We start from the raw sequence: 13,893 nt of genomic DNA on the forward strand, positions 1-13,893 counted from the left end.
ATACATTAAATTCAATTGCACGTAAATTAGATTTCATATTAAAATAGTTAAGTAATCTTTAAAGGTTTGTTCAGAAAAGGAAGCACAGAGAACTGGCAGTTCACAAGGCTTGTATGCATGGATTCTGCTCTCTGTTCTGCACTCACAGAATGCAAACTTTGAAAAAGTTTTCTCAGACGACTCCCGCCGTGACCTCCAGTCTGTCTCAGAAACGAAGTGTTTTTCAAGGACAAAGAGAGATAGGGAATCCTTGGTACTACTCATCCGTTCCCAAGGGTTTGCTAACGGAAATAAACTCTGCTGTATGCAATCAAAATGTATAGGATGAATAAAACTAGATTTATACTATTTATCATACCTCTTTTTATAACAGAATAAATCTGGTGGGTTTGTTCAAGGGAATGTTTGGGTGATAGTGCATCAGGATTTCAGGAAATTGTTTGACAAGTTCTCGTATCCTCGAGGACCAGATGGAAAAGCTTATTCTGGTTAATAGTGTGATCAAGTGGATTTACAGTTGGTTGAATAACTGCACTGAATAGATGTATATACAATGGATGCATCCACATCCATTTTCTGTAGAGGGAAATACCACATGGGGTATTGATGAGGTTCCTAGAGCTTCAGCACAAATCACAATTCAGCTTGAATTAGCTTTGAACTCAAGCCAAATTCAATGAAATAATATTCAACTGTGCTGATAGTTCTTGTATCACACACCTTGCAGATTTTCCTCTGGAGCTATGCAGTGAGCAGCTTCTCCATTGGTAAACAATGTCACCACACCTTCCATTCCAGGATTCCTGCCCTCCCTGTGTAGCCAAGTTGCTCTACCATCTTGTCACCCTTCTGTCACCCTCCCATGTTGCCCAAGGGATTCTTTTGCTGTCCCCCAATAGAGCAGCTGAATGTTTTATGACTGTGGGGGAAAAAGATAGTGGAAGAAGAATAAAGGGGAATACCACGGGGATTGGGAGGGAGACTGTCTGAGTGGAAGGATAACGTGAACCAGTGAAAACATTTATCTAGTACCCCAAAACTGCTATAAAGGATAATATGGGTGAGGTCAGTGATTGCATGGAAATACTTTGAAAATATAAGAAAATCTAAGTGTATTTTTCAAGCTGTGGTCTGTAAAACCTAAGATTCTGTGAGAATCTGAGGAGGCTCTGAGAGAGAAGGTAAAAGAAAAAAATAATAATCACTTAAATGTAGCCAGGGGCTTCTGTAGTACTTTTAAAGGTATAGCAGGAATGGACAAGGGACACAGTGGCTAAGACGCTGAGCTTGTTGATCAGAAATGTTGACGGTTCGAATCTCTGTAACAGAGTGAGCTCCCGTTACTTGTCCCAGCTTCTGCCAACCTAACAGTTTGAAAGCATGTAAAAATGCAAGTAGAAAAATAGGAACCACCTTTGGTGGGAAGGTAACAGAATTCTGTCTGCCTTCAGCATTTAGCCATGCTGGCCACATGCCCACGGAGACGCCTTTGGACAGCACTGGCTCTTTGGCTTTGAAACGGAGATGAGCACCGCCCCCTAGAGTCAGGAATGACTAGCACATATGTGCGAGGGGAACCTTTACCTTTACCTTAAGTATGGACATTGTTTTTCTTTGAGAAAATGTCACAGTCACAATTTTGTTGATCAGAGATTCCAGGAAATTTTCTAAAACAACTATCAGGTCTTATGACTTGAAAAATTTTAAAACCTTTGACCTAAGCCTTTAAAACAGATGTTAATTCCATGGCAATAGGCAACTTAAAATCAGTTCAAATATTAATCGAAGTCTAGGATAGAAAAGTAGAGCTATTGCTGGGATAGTTTTGGGATGCATCTGTCTCTCTAAAAAAACATTGCCTCTTCCTCCCAAGTATAAGCTGATGGGTCCTCTTTTTATTTGCAGTTCTCAGGGGAGCACTTTCCAATCTTCTGTTTGTATCCGTTAAAGTGCAGCTATTTTAGCTCAGTGCAAAGAAGTGATGTGTCTGCCAGCCTTGTGCAAGTGCTTTTTCAGCTGTTTAATAATATATGTTGTTGTCCATTACAATGGCTATGTGGCTGTATGTTGAGAGGAGAAGCAATCATGCCAAGAGATGAACTTTGGGGCAGCTGTCTAATGCTTTGGAGATGGAGAAGGTGACTGGACTTCAGATGACCTCCACCAATGGAAAGGCCAAGCCTACAATCACATAATTAGTTCAATGATTCATACTAAATGTGCTCTGCATGTAAAGATGACCATGCCTTTGGCTTTTCTCCAGCTGCATCTACCCACTTCAAGCTCTTTGCTATTTATTGCTCCCCCCCCAACAATAGATGAAAGCAGAATTCATGCACAGTATCTGTTGAGTTCTGTGCAAATTGTTTAGGAAAGTTATAGGTGGAGGACAGGCTTGGAGAGCATGAGGGCGCATAATCTGATACATGCAATTCAGAAGTTGGTTCCTAACTGTTCAGAGGCATTTTTGCCTTCCCCAGCCCACAGAAGCAGTCTGCAGGCTTCAGGAGAACTGGGGGAAGACAAAAATGCCTCTATTTTTGTGGGAAATGGCCCATTTTCCACCCGTTTTTTTGCAAAAATGGGGGCATTTTTGCCTTTCCCCAGCCCTCCTGAAGTCTGCAGAGTATTCCTGAGGGCCGAGGAGGACAAAAACTTTTTTCTTACTGGGTAGTTTGCAGACGCTCCCTTAGCTTCGGCAAGGCTGGAGCCCACCCTCCCCCCCAGTCAAAACTTTCTGACATCATTTCAGTGGGCATGACTTGGTGAGGGTGTCATGCAGGGGTGGGTTTCAACCGGTTCGCGGCGGTCCCTGCGAACCGGTTGGTCCCTGAACCCGGAAGTAAGTAACTTCCGGGAACGGCGAAGGGCCTACCCGCGCACGCCTGCACTCCCGCGCCCGCTCCTTACCCGGTTTTGACAAATTCTGCGCTTCCACGCATGCGCAGGACGCATACAGCGCCTGCGCAATCCTCCAGGAGCAGCTGGAGCATCGCACAGACGCTAGAACGCATGCGCGTGCTGCGCGCGTGCACGCACATGCCACACACGTGCGCAAGGACGCCGCCGGCCTCGTTCCAACCGAACCGGCGAGAAACCCACCCCTGGTGTCATGTGACTGAGTGTGCATGAGTGATGTCAAGTTGGCCATACCCACTCAGTCACATGCCCCCTCTAGTCATGTCCACTGAACCAGTAGTAAAAAAAATTTAAACCCACCCTGATGCAATTCCTTAAGCCCTTTCAAAAGTTTCATCAACGTTATTACTTTTATGCAATGGGGGAAATGTTTCAAAATGTGGGAATAAGTCATATTAGATATATGTATGGATTTGCTTCCATTTTAATTAAATTTCAAATGAGACTTTGTTTACTTATAGGGCAAGAGCCAGTTGGTAATGTTTAGGGCATCAAGCTAGAAACCAGGAGACTGTGATTTCTAGTTTCACCTTAGGCACCTTAAGCCAGCTAGACATTTGGGCAGATACTTTCTCTCAGCCCTAGGAAGGAGGCAATGCCTAACCACTTCTGAAAAAAAATTGCCAAAAAAACTGCAGGGACTTGGCCAGGCAGAATTGAATATGACTGACCAGAAGTTAAAAATACCTTAAGGGCAGTGGTGGAATTCAATTTTTTTTACTACTGGTTCTGTGGGAATGGCTTGGTGGGCATGGCATGGCTTGGTGGGTATGACAGGACAAGGATACTGTAAACTCCCCATTCCCTCCCCACTCCAGGGGAAGGTTACTGCAAAATCCCCATTCCCTCCCAATCAGCTGGCACTTGGGAGGCAGAAAATAGATGGGGGTGGGGCCAGTCAAAGGTGGTATTTGCTGGTTCTCTGAACTACTCAAAATTTGCACTACCGGTTCTCCAGAACTGGTCAGAACCTGCTGAATACCACCTCTGCTTAAGGGGCATAGCTGCAAAAAAAAGTCAGGGACAAATGTGGGCAATGGTCCAAGTCCCTCATTTTGTGCACTGTCTTAGAAGTTTGAGATAGTGCCACTGAGTTTGGTCAAACTAAACATTACCAGGGGGTAACCTGGTACCCCCAAACCTGCAATTTTTGACTGTTCTCACCACAGCATCAAAGGTATTTTATAATCACATCATCATGATGGAATGGCAGAACATTTACAGACCTGTAACACTATAAAATCAATGATGTAGTGCAATTGAAGGGGAAAGTAATCGTTTATCAGATCCTTGTTTTATAGTCCTGGGATGACAAAACTTCAAGGCAACTTATCCCAGGAAGCATAAATGAAAAATCACCCAAAAAACAAAACTGATATTGGCAAAGAAATGACAGATTCTTTTTTTTTTAAAGAATTCAGATAAGAAACTGCATTTTTCATTGCATTTTTCAGAGGCAGTTGTTCAGGGAAAAAAGAAATGAGATATAACCATAAGTATTCATTCTGTGCGTTTCCCATATTTTGATTCTTATTGAAAGCAAATCGATTCACTAGAATGATGCGATCAGGAAAAAATAACAATTAGTACATCAAAGAAAGAATGGTGCATTTTGAATAAACTGTTCTAGATGCAACACATCAGTGTATAATATTTAACATGAATTTTTTTTCTGAATTTATTCCAGTCTTAGCATTTAGCTGTTTCAATTTACATTGTGTGTATGTGTATGTGTGTGTGTGTTACTACTACTTCCCAGTCATCTTTTTAAGTAGCTAAATGTCACACAAATCATTTCCCCAGTCTTAGCTGCTTCAGTTTCAGTTTAACGTGTTCTCCCTGTTCCTGGTGATAAAAACTGCCAACTCCATTCAGTTATGCCAGCTTAATGAAAGCCAATTGTCTACATTCAGGAAAATGAGAACAGACTGTAGAAGAGCATTATGAACAAACATTGTAACTGCATGTTATTGATCTTTTCTTGTTTGACATAACTTGGGAAAGCCTGAGAATTAGGTTTTTTTTAAAAATAGGTTTTCAAGAAATTAAAATGTTAAAAGTGTAAATTTTCATCATAAGTCTCATCTTTTCATTTTTGCAGCAGCACAATGAAAATACCATTGTGCTTCTCTAACAATGAGCTACTATTCTAATTACTTAAGAACTTGGGGGCAAAGTGAGACCTTTTTAAAAATATGGGCAATTTAATATGGATTTGAAGCGTATAACATTTACGGGCCCTCTTGTAGCCCTGAGGGAACAGAAAGGACTGAAAGTACAAGTGATGGCTTGGTGCAAAGTTTATCAGACACCAGTGAGGCACAATCACCTTTTGGTCTTTGCTGGGAAAGGAATAATCAATTCCTCTCTTACTTCAGAACTGTAAAAATGTCAAGGGAAAAATCTCCTGTCCTAAAACAGCCATTAGTGTATAGTCCAAAATACCAATGTTTTCGCCTTATAACATTCTTCCAGCTACCTGCATTTGGGTAATTCACAACAGAAATGAGCAGATTTTGGGGGTCATGGGCCTGGCCTGCTGGTTTTAAAAAAGGTGCTGTTTCAATTGTGAGATCACAGTCACAACTTTGACTTTTATTGACCCTCCTACTAGTTGTAGAAACCCCCAGCAGGGGTGACCCAAAGGTGCTTTTTCAAGAGGCTACTGGACTTCTTGGGGGTTGTTGTATTTTTGAAGACAGCTTCTCATCCAAGAAGCTTCTTCAGCTCTGATTGGATGGTGGGGAATGGAAGGATTTATATTCTTTGCAGAAGAATGGTCTCTTGCATTCTTTTAGAGAGTTGTTGAGGCCACTTGAAGGTTTAGCTGTGTCCTCAGGGTCACCCGAGGAGTGCAAATGGGTGTGAAGCCTTTTTGGCTGCAGGAGGTTTTCTGCCCTGTGTCCCTTAACTGTTGCAGATAGGTTCAGGCTGTTTGGGATGATTCTATGTGGTCTGCCTCTCAAACTGAAGTGTAAACGGTTCCTGTAGTCTGCATTTTTTCTAGAAATCTCTTCATACTCCCACACCATTCGAAGGGCGTTCATCCCAAAGTGCATAGCTAAAAGTCTATGGAGATTCTCAGTCATCCAGGTCGTGGTGGTTTCAAAGGTGCTTTTTGAGGAGGCAACTGGACTTTCTTGTTTTTTCATTGAAGAAAGAACAAGGGCTACACTTAAGGGTTTTTGAGGTCTTTTACGTGGATTTTTTGCTTTTCCCTCTGCTGTTTGAAGGGGTTGATGGATGAAGTCTTTTCTAAGTTTTCAAGATGATAATATTATTGAAGAGTGTTCTAAATGTTACTGGAAGACTTTTATAAGAGAAGAATGACAGGCATTGCTTATATTCCTTGCATAGAATTCTGAAAAGGAGTCATCCAGGAGCCATTGCCTTCATTTTTAATTTCCAGGACCACCAAACAGTGTCTTTTGTTCATGCTATCTGGGGATTGTAGCAGTTGGCTCAAAAGATCTCGAGATCTTCAAGAAGAGGCCAACTGAATGTGACCCTCCAGGGGCAGAAGTAGGAAAGCTATTATAGCCTTATAGCCTGAAGGATGACCAAAGGAAATCTATCCTTCTATTTTGAAGAGCTATATAGAAGATGGAGTTTGGGGAAGTAACAGCGTGACAAGCATAGATGATAAAAACCAAACCTGTTGGAGAATCCTTGTTTGTATAAAACTAATACAAAATGCAGAATGTTGCTCCTCTCCTGTTTCTCTGATCTTGCCCTAGGGAAACATTTTTATTTTTAATGCAAATTGATTACTTGCATCAAATCATTGTTAACTCTTAGCAACTGTATGGGAGACATTTCACATTACCTTTTGCAATCCATATATGGAAAGCAGGTATGAATTTTCCTATTTCCTTCTTCATGGAGCTTGGGCAAAGGATGGAGTTGGGACAAACCTGATATATAAGTATAAGGAGCAAAATTAGCCTCCTGAATACCCTTTAACCATTCTTTCTTTATAAATAAATTGCAAAAAGAAATTTAGTTTCATTGTGCTTTGAATCTGTTTTTCCCCCCTCCCCAATCATTTTCTCCAAATGGCTTGGTATTCTCATTATGCAGAGTTTCTTAGTGACCTAGGAGCAAAGGATGCAAAAATGTTCTCATTTAACAATTAGGTTAACTAGTCAAAAGGATTAGGCCTTCTGATGGATCTGACCCAACTGAAGCTGAGCGATAGGACTGTCAGGGTTCCAAATAATAGACCCATAGCAAGCAAAACAAAGCAGGTGGCTTCCTCAAAGAATAGTTTTATTGGATATATCATATTGGCACATATCTAGTGTGAAAACCAGCTCTGAAGGTTCCCGCAGTTTTCACCTAATTAAAAGTTTTCCCTCAACAATCAGTCAGATGGTCCAATCAAGGTGCTGTCTGATTCCCTGGTGACATTGCTCCTCCTTGCTCTGACCAGGTGTGAGAATGTCCTTGGTTCCCAAGAGAAAGTATTTTATTTTGGTTACAAACCCCAGCTATCCCACCGCCCAATCCCTCATCTCCAATATGGCAACGCTGAAACTCCAAGATGGCTTTCGATCATGTCAGCTTCAGGATTGACAATGATAGGAGACCAAATCCAGCGTATTATATATAAAGCATGTATACTGTACGTATATGTATTTATATATATAAAGGAGAAAGTAGTATAACTTTATAATAGATAATTTAAACTCTTCAGGAGTTTGAAATTAATGGTGTGAATCATCACCATGGATTGCTTGATGAAGATGTGCTTTTGCTGTGCAGGGTAAATGACAGAAGTTTTAGAATGGGCAGAAATCCAACGTGGCTCTCAACAAGAATCAGGCCAGATTCAACTTAAACTCAAAAATATGAATTATTATTATTAAAACCTTGTTGGAAAACTACAGTTATGGTGTACTTAGCATTAAGAAGGGTAAGAAGAAATCAAAAGTCCAGTGCCAAGGGAACCCAAATCCTGGGTCAGAGAAGCTGAGTTTAAGTTTAGCATTCTGGATTGTCCAAAGTAAGCATGCTGGGGTATGACACCATCAGAGAAGATAACCTGCCAATCCAGAAGTTTGAAAGCATGTACATGGGAGTAGATAAATAGGCACCACTTCAGTGGGAAGGTAACAGTGCTCTATGATGTCATGATGACTGTGGAAACATCTTTGAAAAGCATGGCTGAATGGCCTCGAAATAGAGATGAGCACAGGCCCCCTATAGTCGGCAATGTGTAGCAGAGTAAAATCCGCAGACTCCTTTACTTTTACCTTCAATATAATGTTCCTACTCGCTAATCTCTGATTGTTTATAAAGAATTTGGAGTCCTGTATGGATTTGAGCTGGTAGGGGAGGGGGTTCCTGGAGCTTACACAGGCAGAATCAGAGAATCTTAAGAGAGGAATGGTGTTCCCCTCTTGACTCACCCAGGTCTTGGTTCTACATAGTAGGTGAACTGCCTCAAACATAATCAAACATAACATAATCAAACAGTGGATGATGGAAATCTAATTACAATCTGGCCTAGCCTTCAATAGCATCCCAGGGCTGCTGAGAATTTGGTGATCAGTATCAAGGATAGAAGTCAGAATTGATTTCAGTTATCAACACCATTTCCCCATGATAAAGGAACGATTTAAACATATAATAATAGTGTGTGTTATAGCAGTGAAGGTAAATATTAGAAGGCTTAATTAGTCTGAACATTAATTATCCATTCATAATTTTAAGTTAGCTGAATTAAAGACACATAATTTCCCCATAAATCTTGTATTTCTAATAAAGAATAGCAGAAAAGGAGAAAATAAATTATTTATGATCTAGTTTGATTTCTCATTAAACAATTGCAGAATGGATAACATGTTTTGGTCTTTTCCAATATATTCATATGTTGGCAGTTTGAAATGAAGACTTTCTCCCTTTCCTGGTTTAATCAGTGTGTTTCAAACTATTGATATAGCAAGCCTAGGGTTATTTGTATAAGCAATGTATTTGTAAATATCTCTGTCATGAGAAGTAGGGAAAAAACTTAAAGGCCATCTACTTTAGCTTAGTGATAAGCCCACAGAAAAGCCAGCCTATAATGATACTAGTCAATATAGTACATCCAAAAAGAAACAAAACATGGAAAAATACATTCTGAAACAAAATGCTCTTTTTATATATTTTTTCTGATAGCTCCAAATCCATCCTCGTTTCGCCAAATTGATTCATTTTGCTGCCTGGGGCCATCAGAAATTGTGGTCTTCATCCTAAATCAGTTTGAATGAAACCAAAGACCAGCCAAACTGTTAAGGCACTTAAGGTAATAAAGAGTATTTCTTGATCTCCTTGAAAAGGAAAAAGATACCAATAATAACTAAAAACAGGTTTCTGCACTTTTGTAACATCCAAAATCAGCTGTGACAGATGTTTCATTCTGCCCAATACACAACTAGCATTGCAAAATAGAGAAATGGATGTTTAGAAGCCTCATGTAACTCAAACTTGCCCTAAAACAAAATATTCCCAATTCCTCATAATAAAAGTTTGAGTGAGAGTCAATCAAGTTCAGAATGCAAGTATTTTGTATATTTGTATATGATTGGAAGGGAAATGGGTCAGGTTATAGAGACTGAAAGTAAAATGCCAAAATCATATGTATTGCATAGATATACACCAGTGGTGGGATTCAAAAAAAAATTACTACCTATTTTGTGGGCATGGCTTGGTGGGCATGACATGGCTTTGTGGGCATGGCAGGGGAAGGTTACTGCAAAATTCCCATTCTTTCTTCACCCCCCCCCCACAAACCTGCTTTCCAACTCCATTCTCCTGTGCAAGGCAACAAAAAAAGACCCAGACGATCCGCTGGAACTTGGGAGGCAACAAATAGATGGGGGCGAGTCCAGCCAGAGTTGGTATTTGCCGGTTCTCCGAACTACTAAAAAACTTCCCCTACCGGTTCGCCAAAACCGGTCAGAACAGGCTGAATACCACCTCTGGTACATACCTGCAGTGTGGCCTAGCATGCACAGTTAAGGTTAGTACACATTGGAAAAGACATAGAGATTTATAAATAGAGAGAGATTCTCTTATGAGAAAAGAAACAACATTTTAGACACTTTACTGCCACTAGTGTTAAAAACTTATATCCCAAAAGTTTCTGCTTCCCAAGGACATTATAAATTGATGGGATATGCCTGTGATTAGAGCATGGGGACATACATTCCCAGAGGTAACAGTGACCCATCGGTTGAGACCCCCCCCCCTCTCACCCTAGCACAGGACAGCCAAAATAAGCTGATGTGATCAATTGGTGTGCAGAAGTCATTATTGTGCAAAAAAATTGGGGCAAAAAAGAAAAGGATTTTATTTATTTATTTATTTGTTCAATTTATTTAGCCACTCATCTCACAAAACAGGTGACTCTGTCTATAATAATATGATTTATGATGAATGTATTTCTATGCTGATTATGATCATGATTTATCACTTGTTAATATTGCTGTTTATACAACGTTGTTTGTATTATACTGAGAGCTTGTGCACTGGAAACAAATTCCTTGTGTGTCCAAGCAAACTTGGCCAATAAAGAATTATACTCTACTATATTCTATTCTCCAGTGGAGAATAGGCCAGGATAATAGATGTTGCATCTTCTCACCACATCAAATATATCTGCTGTTATGAGTCTGCCCACAAAGCCAACCATACAGATAGCAACAAATAAACAGAATCTACAGCCTTTCAAACGTTGTTTGGTCTCCCATTCCAAAATATTGCACCTCACAGCAATGGCCACTGGCCAGAGGTGGGGAGATCTGAACCTCAATTTCTGTAGACAACAAGATCTATATTTTGTATTATCATTTAGCAGTAGAGTCTGTTTTGTATTCATAAATACAAAACAAATGTACTTTTCTTATTCTTATTGATAAAATCTCTATTTCTCATTGATCAGCAGTCCTGAAACTATATAAAACAAACAAAACTGATTTTTTACATTTTAAAAATTACATTATTGCCCAAATACTTTATCTGTAGCACTAGGACTTATATATCGCTTCACAAGTCTTTACAGCCCTCTCTAAGCGGTTTACAGAGCCAGCATATTGTCCCCAACAATCTTGATCCTCATTTTACTGACCTCGGAAGAATGGAAGGCTGATCAACCTTGAGGCGGTGAGACTCGAATGGCTGGCAGTCAGCAATCAGGAGAATTAGCCCTCAATACTGCATTCTAACCACTGTGCCATCACGACTCTTACAACTCTACACTTAGAGCAGTATAGAACTCTAAACTATTTTGAAATCTCTTAACACAATACCTAAAACTATTAAGCAAAATATTATTTCTTATACTTCAGTATTATTACTACTTATTACAAAATAATTACTAAATGATAATATCATTACTAAATACTACTCTTATTAATTAAAACTGCTTGTTAGCATGGCTTTTACATTCTGCAGCATCAAAAGAAGTATTGTAAAAAGTAAAAAACATCAACAATAATAATGTTAACTATAAGATAAGATAATTTCAGGTTCACATGTAATATGCAGGTAGTGTGTATCTTAAGTGAAGATGTTATCAGACACAGATGGCGAATTCCACATCTAATCAGTAACACGATTACAATATTTGAATTTTGTAGTACAGATAGTCCTCAACTTATGACAACCATTGGAACCAGAATTTCGATTGCAAAGCAAGATAGTTGTTAAGGGAGTTGCACACAATTTTACTATCTTTTTTTTTTTTACCATAGTTGTTAAATGGATTACTTAAGCGAATCATGTGGTGATTAAGCAAACATGGCTTTCTCTATTGCCTTTGCTTTTTGGAAGCTAGCTGGGGAGATTGCAAAGGCAATCACAGGACCCCAGGATGCTACAACCATCATAGTAAACAGATGCCCAATGCCAAGTTCCTGTGTTTTGATTACATGATTGTGGGGATGCTGCAACACTTGTAAATGTGCGGTCTGATCATAACTTGCGTTTTTCAGTTGGTTGTAATTTCGGATGCTCATAAACAAATAGTTGTAAGTCCCAGACCATTTGTAGTTGGCATCATGCCTGTCTCTATAAGATCAAAGGACTCCGTCTGATCATACACTATTTGTACAACTTTAGAACATAGAGGGAAAGAAAGGAAATATTAGCAGTAAACTACTAACAAGTGGTAGATCCATATTTTGTATGGCCAGAGATCAAAAATCTATAGCTTGATATCTCCTACAGAAAACAGAATAACAGTTGGAAGGGATGTTGGAGATCTTCTAGTCCAACTCCCTGCTCAGGCAGGAAACCCTATACTATTTCAGACAAATGCCCAATCTCGTCTTAAAAACTTCCAGTGTTGGAGCATTCACAACTTCTGGAGGCAAAATGTGTGAAGTAGCAAGCTTAAAGAAAACCTCTCCCATAGTTTTGGAGAAACCCTGTTAAACAGTGGAGACTCAAGTGGACAATCTCATATCTACAATTACCAGGGTCTCTTACTTATCTCTTTATTGGCCACTGTGCCTGGAAAGCTAGAAGACAAAGAATCTTATAGATAAGAAATGACATCACCATATGGAAACCCCTCCTGCCATCTTTTGACAGATCTGCTTTTGGGTTGTTGTAGAGGATTGTTTGTTTGTTTAAAAGGCATGAGCTTTCATGAGGTGCAACTCACTTCAGCAGATGCATAGAGTAGCTAACTTGTAGAGACCTTATCTCTTTTAATTATATTTATCAGCTGGGAAAGATGCCATCGGGTTCCTTTTTTGCCACTTAGGCTAAGAAACTTCTTCAAAAAATGTTGATTGTCACCACCTCATTTAAGATTCAGGAGGCATCAGACACACTTCCACAGGTGTGCTGTGGCAATTTAGTTCTCGCTAATGAACAGCGATATTACAGCACCAGCAAAATATGATTTACATTTTTTCAATAAAAATGTCACTGGAAGTCCAGTCTCCCTGTGTTAGTATTTGAAGCCACTGCTATCAGCCTACACTTTGGAGATTAATTAAAGTGAAAGATGACAGCATTTGGGAGAGGAAACCACATTGTACACTCAGCCAAAATGACCTTTAACAAGTGCTGTTCTTTAGTTGGACTGGTTCATTACTAGAGATTACAAAATGATTTTTTACAATGAAGTCAAAAAGGCTGAAACAGTATATAGGCTTAATCCAAAATCATTTCACTACATTTTCAAAACTCATGGTTTCTCTGGAGCAGGGTTTTTCAACCTTAACAACTTTAAGAAGCATGGATGTCAACTCCCAGAATTCCTCAGCCAGCCAGCCTTTCTATGCTGGCTGGAGAATTCTGAGAATTGATGTCCACATGTCTTAAATTTACCATGGTTGGGAAACTATGCTCTAGGTTATCTCTCTGCCTTCACACACTAAGATTGAATAGGACAAGGGAGATGCTATGGAGAAAATTTTGAAATATATTTTAAATAAAAATCAGAGGTTTTACATTTTTGACATTTGAAATTTGGGAGAATGGAATTTTCACTGGATTCTTCCCATGTTATGTACTTGTAGAACAGGAGAGTCCAACTTTTTCCATGCCAAAGTCTGCTTTTGATCTTGATTGATACTCCAAACAGCAGTGGGCAGGATCAAGGACAAAAGTTGAATTTGATTTCATTTACATTTAAATGGTTAAGGGAACTACTTTCCAATTGCGTAATTGCTTTCATAGAATTTTAACATTATAAAACTAGAAAGGACCTTTTTCAATCATAGCAGGAATGTAAATCAAGAATTTTGTGAAAATGACATTCCAACCTCTGGTGAAAACATACCCAATAAACGAGACCACAATAATCTGGTGTAACTGGTTTCACTTATAAGTGCTCTTATTGTGGAAAGCATTTGCCTAATGTTCAACCAGAATGTTCTTTTCTTTAACTTAAGCATACTATATTTTTTCTAATCCTTTTAATTATTTCATTCAATGGATTTTAGTTTTCAGTTCCTTGGCCAATCTCATTTGCAT

The sequence above is a fragment of the Thamnophis elegans genome, chromosome 1 (assembly GCF_009769535.1).
Source record: "Thamnophis elegans isolate rThaEle1 chromosome 1, rThaEle1.pri, whole genome shotgun sequence".
NCBI classification, from domain to species: Eukaryota; Metazoa; Chordata; class Lepidosauria; order Squamata; family Colubridae; genus Thamnophis; species Thamnophis elegans.